Raw genomic sequence first — 7,309 nt, forward strand, 5'->3', positions numbered from 1 at the left:
GTCCTGCTGGTTTTCCACTGGGACAGAATCTTGCATTCAAACAGGTAGTGTGTGAAGAGCCCAGCCAGTGTATTGATGAGTACTGGCGGCAGATTCTTTAGGTGTTTGGGTCTGACCTTGTCTCTACCGGGTGTTGTATTCTTTTTTACCAATGAAATGGTATGTCGGATTTCGGAAGGGAGGACGTTGGGAACGACATACCCATCCTGCGGAATTTGGCATGTGGCAAGTGGATGTGACTGTCAAAGAGATCCAAGTAGAAGTCATGAATAATCTTCTCCATTGCCTTTCTGGAAGATCTGATAGATCCATCAGTACATCGGAGGGCAGTCATCTTGGTCTTGTGGTTGGCTAAGGACAGGCGAGCATTGTGAATACTTTTCCCGGCTTCTGCCGCATCGACCAAGACTGCTGCTCTTCTCTCTTTGAAGTCTTCTTTTATCACTTCTCTGCACAGCTTTTCAAGCTCGGACATTAGCTTGTGGTTGCCTGAGGCTCACGCCAAATCACGTTGACGAATGAGCTCAAGAGTTATTAAAGACAGGCATCTGTTTGTGGCTTTCTCACTCTTGGCATTCTTCGCGCAGTCATGGAGGTGCTGAACCTGTCAATCATATTCCTTGTCGATGTTGTCTAGGATGGCATGTTCCCACATTGCTGCAATAGTGTCAAAGAGCTCCCAGTTGGTGGTCATTCTGGGAGTTCTTTTCTTAAACTTAAACTTTGCAAAAATAAGGACTCAAAGGGCTATTATAAGACATGGAAAAAGACCTATAAGAACAACAAACCCTACAGAAAAATGGCACAAAATCCCATGACAATAATTTCTCTTAATGTTAACGGGCTAAATGCACCAATCAAGAGGCACAGAGTGGCAAAATGGATTCGGAAACTAAACCCAACTTTCTGCTGCCTACAACAAACACATCTGAATAGTCAAAACAAACACAGACTCAAAATCAAAGGATGGAAAACAATCCTGCAAGCAAACAGCCCCCTCAAAAAAATGACGGGGGTGGCCATACTAGTATCCGATAGCATAGATTTCAGGCTGAAAAAGATCAGAAGGGACAGCAAAGGTCATTTTATATTCACCAAGGGATATATACAACAGGAAGAAATCACACTCCTAAACGTATACGCACCTAATGAACGACCAGCTAAATACTTAAAAGAACTCCTAACAGAATTTAAGGAGGACATAACTAGCACCACGATAGTAGTTGGAGATTTCACCACTGCCTTATCACCTCTGGATAGATCGACAAGAACAATACTCAGCAAGGAAACGATGGCCCTGAAGGAAGAAATTGGAGGAGACAGGGCTAATAGATCTATACAGGGCTATATACCCCAAAAAGAAAGAATACACATTCTTTTTCAGCGCACACGGAACGTTTTCCAAAATAGACCATGTTCTGGGCCACAAATTATACCTTAATAGAATTGGGAAGATAGAAATTGTATCAACTATCTTTTCAGACCATGATGCACTGAAGATGGAAGTTAATCATGCACAGACGCGGAGAACCAAATCAAACACTTGGAAATTAAACAACTCACTATTGAACAATGAATGGGTCACGGAGGAAATCAAGGGAGAAATTAAGAGATACATCGAAACAAATGAGAATGAAGACACAAGCTACCAGAACCTATGGGACGCAGCTAAACCTGTGTTAAGGGGAAAATTTATAGCTCTGCAAGCTTTCCTCAGAAAGGAAGAAAGGGCCTATATAGATAGCTTGACTTCGCAGCTCAAGATCTTAGAAGAGGACCAGCAAAAGGAACCCAAACCAGATCGAAGGAAAGAAATAATAAAACTTAGAGCAGAAATTAATGATATGGAAACCCGAAAAACAATCCGTAAGATCAATGAAACAAAGAGCTGGTTCTTCGAGAAAATAAATAAGATTGATAAAACGCTAGCAAGACTCACAAAGAAAGAAAGAGAGAAAACACTAATAAACCGAGTCAGAAATGAAAAGGGGGACATCACCACAGAAACCAAGGAGATTCAAAGGATCATCAGAGACTACTTTGAAAGTCTGTATGCCACGAAACAAGAGAACCTAAAAGAAATGGACGAATTCCTTGACTCCTACAATCTCCCAAGACTGAGCCAAGAAGACGTGAAATACCTCAATAGGCCCATAAATATCAAGGAAATCGAAACTGTAATCAAAAGTCTCCCCAAAAACAAAAGCCCAGGTCCAGATTGATTCACTGGCGAATTCTTCCAAACATTTAAAGAAGACTTGCTGCCAGTTCTCCTCAAGCTTTTCCAGGAAATTGAAAAGACAGGAACCCTTCCAAACAGTTTCTACGAGGCACATATCTCCCTAATACCAAAAGCAAACAAAGACAGCACTAACAAAGAAAACTATAGACCAATATCCTTGATGAACACCGATGCAAAGATCCTCAACAAAATACTAGCAAATAGAATCCAACAACTCATCAAAAAGATCATACACCATGACCAAGTGGGATTCATCCCGGGGATGCAAGGATGGTTTAGCATTCGGAAATCAATCAACATAATCCATCACATCAACAAAACTAAAGATAAAAACCATATGATCATATCAATAGATGCAGAGAAAGCATTTAACAAGATCCAACACCCATTCATGATAAAAACTCTCACCAAAATGGGTTTTGGAGGAACTTTTCTCAAGTTAGTCAAAGCCATCTACCACGAACCTAGGGCAAGCATTATCATCAATGGAAAAAAACTAAGGGCTTTTCCTCTAAGATCGGGGACAAGACAAGGATGCCCACTCTCACCACTTCTCTTTAATATAGTATTGGAAGTATTAGCAATAGCCATCAGGCAAGAAAAATATATTAACGGGATTCAGATCGGAAAGGAAGAAATCAAGCTCTCACTATTCGCAGACGATATGATGCTATACCTAGAGAAACCTAAAAGCTTTAGTAAGAAACTCTTAGAAACAATTGACCTATACAGTAAAGTCGCAGGCTATAAAATCAATACCCAAAAATCCATGGCCTTCCTATATGCAAACAATGAGACAGAGGAAAGGGACATTAAAAAAGTAATCCCGTTCACAATTGTGCCCCAGAAAATCAAATATCTTGGAATCAGCTTAACTAAAGAAGTAAAGGACCTCTACAAAGAAAACTATAAAACGCTACTCCATGAAATAAAAGAGGACATGAGGAAATGGAAACATATCCCCTGCTCATGGATAGGGAGAATAAACATTGTCAAAATGGCAATACTCCCAAAAGCATTATACAGATTAAACGCGATCCCTATAGCGATACCCATGGCATTCTTCAAAGAAACGGAGCAAGCAATCCTGAAATTTACATGGAACAATAAATGCCCACGGATAGCTACAACAATTATTGGGAAAATGATTATGGGAGGCATCACCCTCCCCAACCTTAAACTCTACTACAAAGCAGTAACAATTAAAACAGCATGGTACTGGAACAAAGGCAGAGCTGCAGACCAATGGAACAGGGTGGAATATCCCCACACACAACCTCAAATGTATGATCATCGAATCTTTGATAAAGGAGCAAGAGATGTGAAGTGGAGCAAGGAAAGTCTCTTTAACAAATGGTGCTGGCACAACTGGACAACCACACGCAAAAAAATGGGCTTAGAACTCAACCTGACACCATGCACAAAAGTCAGATCAAAATGGATTAAAGACCTCAACATCAGACCACAAACCATAAGGTACATTGAAGACAAGGTCGGCAAAACCCTCCACGATATTGAAGATAAAGGTATCTTCAAAGATGACATGGAACTAAGCAATCTAGTAAAAACAGAGATCAACATATGGGACTACATTAAACTAAAAAGCTTCTGCACCGCAAAAGATACAGTGACCAGAATACAAAGACTATCTACAGAATGGGAAAGGATATTTACACAATACCCATCAGATAAGGGGTTGATATCAATGGTATATAAAGCACTGGTTGAACTCTACAACGAGAAAACATCCAATCCCATCAAAAATGGGGAGAAGAAATGAACAGAAACTTTACCAAGTAAGAGATACGAATGGCCAAAACGCACATAAAAAAGTGCTCTACATCACTAATTGTCAGGGAGATGCAGATCAAAACAACCACGAGAAACCACCTCACATCACAGAGACTAGCACACATCCAAAAGAACAAAAGCAACCACTGTTGGAGAGGATGTGGGGAGAAAGGGACCCTTCTACACTGCTGGTGGGAATGCTGGCTAGTTCAGCCCTTTTGGAAAACAATATGGACGATTCTCAAAAAACTAGAGGTTGAACTCCCATTTGACCCAGCAATACCACTGATGGGAATATATCTCAGAAAAGCCAAAAAGTATAGTCGAAGTGACATATGCACTTATATGTTCACCGCAGCACTGTTTACAATAGCCAGAATCTGGAAAAAACCCGAGTGCCCTAGAACAGATGACTGGTTGAAGAAACTTTGGTACATCTATACAATGGAATACTATGCAGCTGTTAGAAAAAATGAGGTCATGACGTTTGCATATAAGTGGATCAACATGGAAAGTATCATGCTAAGTGAAATGAGTCAGAAAGAGAGAGACAGACATAGAAAGATTGCACTCATCTGTGGAATATAGAATAATAGACTATAAGACTAACGCCCAAGAATAGTAGAAATAAGTACCAGGAGGTTGTCTCCATGGCTTGGAGGCTGGTCTCTCATTCTGGGTAACTCAGGGAAGGGACCACCAAGTAAAATGTGGTCGGAGGTCATGTGGGGGAAGGGTGATGCGGGCCGAATACAGACTAGAGACTGAACACAATGGCCACTCAACACCTTTATTGTAAACCACAACACCTAATCAGAGAGAGAGAACAAAAGGGAATACCCTGCCATAGTGGCAGGATGGGGTGGGGGGAGACGGAACTGTGGATGGGGGGAGGGATGTTGGGTTTACTGGTGATGGAGAATGGGCACTGGTGAAGGGATGGGTTATCGAACTTTGTATGGGGGAAACATGAGCACAAAGATGTATGGATCTGTAACTGTACCCTCACGATGACTCTTTAATTAAAAATAAACTAATAAAAAAAAACTTAAACTTTGCAGGCCTTTCTCCCCGCTCTGTGAAGTAGAATTTTGCACGAAAGAGATGGTGGTCCGAACTAGCTTGGAATTTTTGGACAACAGAGACATCAGTCAGGCAAGACCAAGATTATTGAATATGATGTGGTCAGTTTTGTTGTGGAACTGTCCACCGGAATACTCTCATGTCCAGCGTTTAGATTTGGCCTTCAGGAACTGTGAGCTCAGAGACAGATAACTGAATGGGAGAAAATATTTGTTTTCAATAAATCAGCTAAGGGATTGATATCTAGGATACATGATGTACTCACAAATATCACCATCATCATTATCATTATCATCATCATCATCATCATCATCATCATCATCATCATTATCCCGTTGATTGTCAAATCTCTTGAACGGTCTCAGTAACATCTCCATTTTTCCTAACCCTGAGATTTTAGAAGCCTCTCTCTACTCGTCCTTTCCAACGATGCCGCATTGGAGGCTCGTTCAGGGTCAGGGGAATGAGATCCAGCTTGTTACTGGTTTTGGCATATGAATACACCATGGGGACCTTGCGAGGCTATCCCATGTTGGCAGGAAACTCCCAGTAGTCTGCCAGGTTCTCCAGAGGGAGAAGTAGGCTATAAGATATTGTACAGCCGCGAAGAGGCAGCGCCCTTCTGGGAGCTTGCTTTTAAGTCTCTGGGTGCTGGCTGTTGGTGGGATTACACAGCGCTGGGGGCAGTCCCTGGGTGTGACCGCCTAGCTACTTGGAAATGGGAAATCTGAGTGGATGAGGCCAAGTCCTGATCTTAGCAGGCTTGGAGGTCTCAGTCCTGAGTCCTACACACCTGGGTTCCTCTGCCTGTATCTTCATGCATGAGGCTCATCCGAACATGTGGAGAGGGGCTTTGAGCATGGCTGTGGCTAGGCTCCAGAGGTCTTCGGCCACTGGGAGCTCTGCTCGGGGTGGGAAGGGAAGCTGGACAATGACATTTGGAAATTATCTCTATAGACAAGAACTGAGTGCTGAAAGTAGGTAATGGGATATACAATGATAATCTTGTAGTATCTGTAGTACCACAAATCATAATGAAGAATAGAGGAGAGAGAGAGAGGAGAGAAGAGAGAGAGGAGAGAGAGGAGAGGAAAGAGAGAGAGGAGAGAGAAGGTGGAATAATAAAGTGTCTTTCATAGAAGGAGGCTGGGGATGGTGGTGGAAGGAGGGAAATTTGGGACACATGGAGGGAAATTATACAGGTGAAGGGATAGATGTTGGAACATTATATGACTGAAACCCAATGATGGACAACTTTGTAACTGTTTATCTCATCGTCATTTAACAAAACACTTTTAAAAGAAGGTATGTTGAAATATTCAGAAAACATGACTGCACTGTTCTGTGAAAAACAAATTTTTACTTACACATACCATATGTATATTTGGTGGGTGAACAGCATAATAAAGACGAGTACAGAGACATATTGTGAAGTGTAGGAGACAAAAGGTTAAGATAGATTGACAAAGGAGACTGAAAGTTTATGGAATCTTTAAATGCAGAATGTGAGCACCTGGAGGTGGAATGTTGCTCAGGTTGGGGTAGTATAATTGCCTCATTTCTATTTCCTCTGCAAAAAAGTATCTCCACTTAAGAAAGTTCATTACAAATTTGCTAGTCCTGATATATTAAGACGCTTGAATATGTAAAAGTCTAGCCTAGATACATTAAGATAGTTACTCATTTCACCAAATAATGTTGCTCTTCTCTGTCTGATGACTAATGGTTCTGACTGATAAATAGTGTGCATGAAGGAGGACAGTTGGGGTTCTCAGTCTATGTAGCTGTTAGTTCACTGATCCCAGGCTTTTGCTCTCTTATTTCTGTCTTTTGTCTTTTCTTTTAAAATATAATTTATTGAATAACCAAGAGTTACAAAGTCACAGAATTATTCATGTTTGAGTTCCAGAGGTAAAGTATTTGAGCACCAATTCTTTCTACAGTGTCCACTTACCTCCACCAATGTCCCATTTTTCCTCCACCACCATCGCAGTCTGCTTCTATGGCACACACGTTTTTTCTTTTTTTCCCTGTAGGCACTGTGATTTACAATATTGTTACTAATAGAATATCACGCATATTCTTTATCTCTGTTCAGAATCCAGTCCTATTCCAGAGTGGCAATCTTTCTCTATTATTGCCAATATTGTTCCCTTCCCTGAATTATCTCCCCTTGCCCCACTGTGGCAAACT

Source organism: Sorex araneus, chromosome X (assembly GCF_027595985.1).
Source record: "Sorex araneus isolate mSorAra2 chromosome X, mSorAra2.pri, whole genome shotgun sequence".
Classification (NCBI taxonomy): Eukaryota; Metazoa; Chordata; class Mammalia; order Eulipotyphla; family Soricidae; genus Sorex; species Sorex araneus.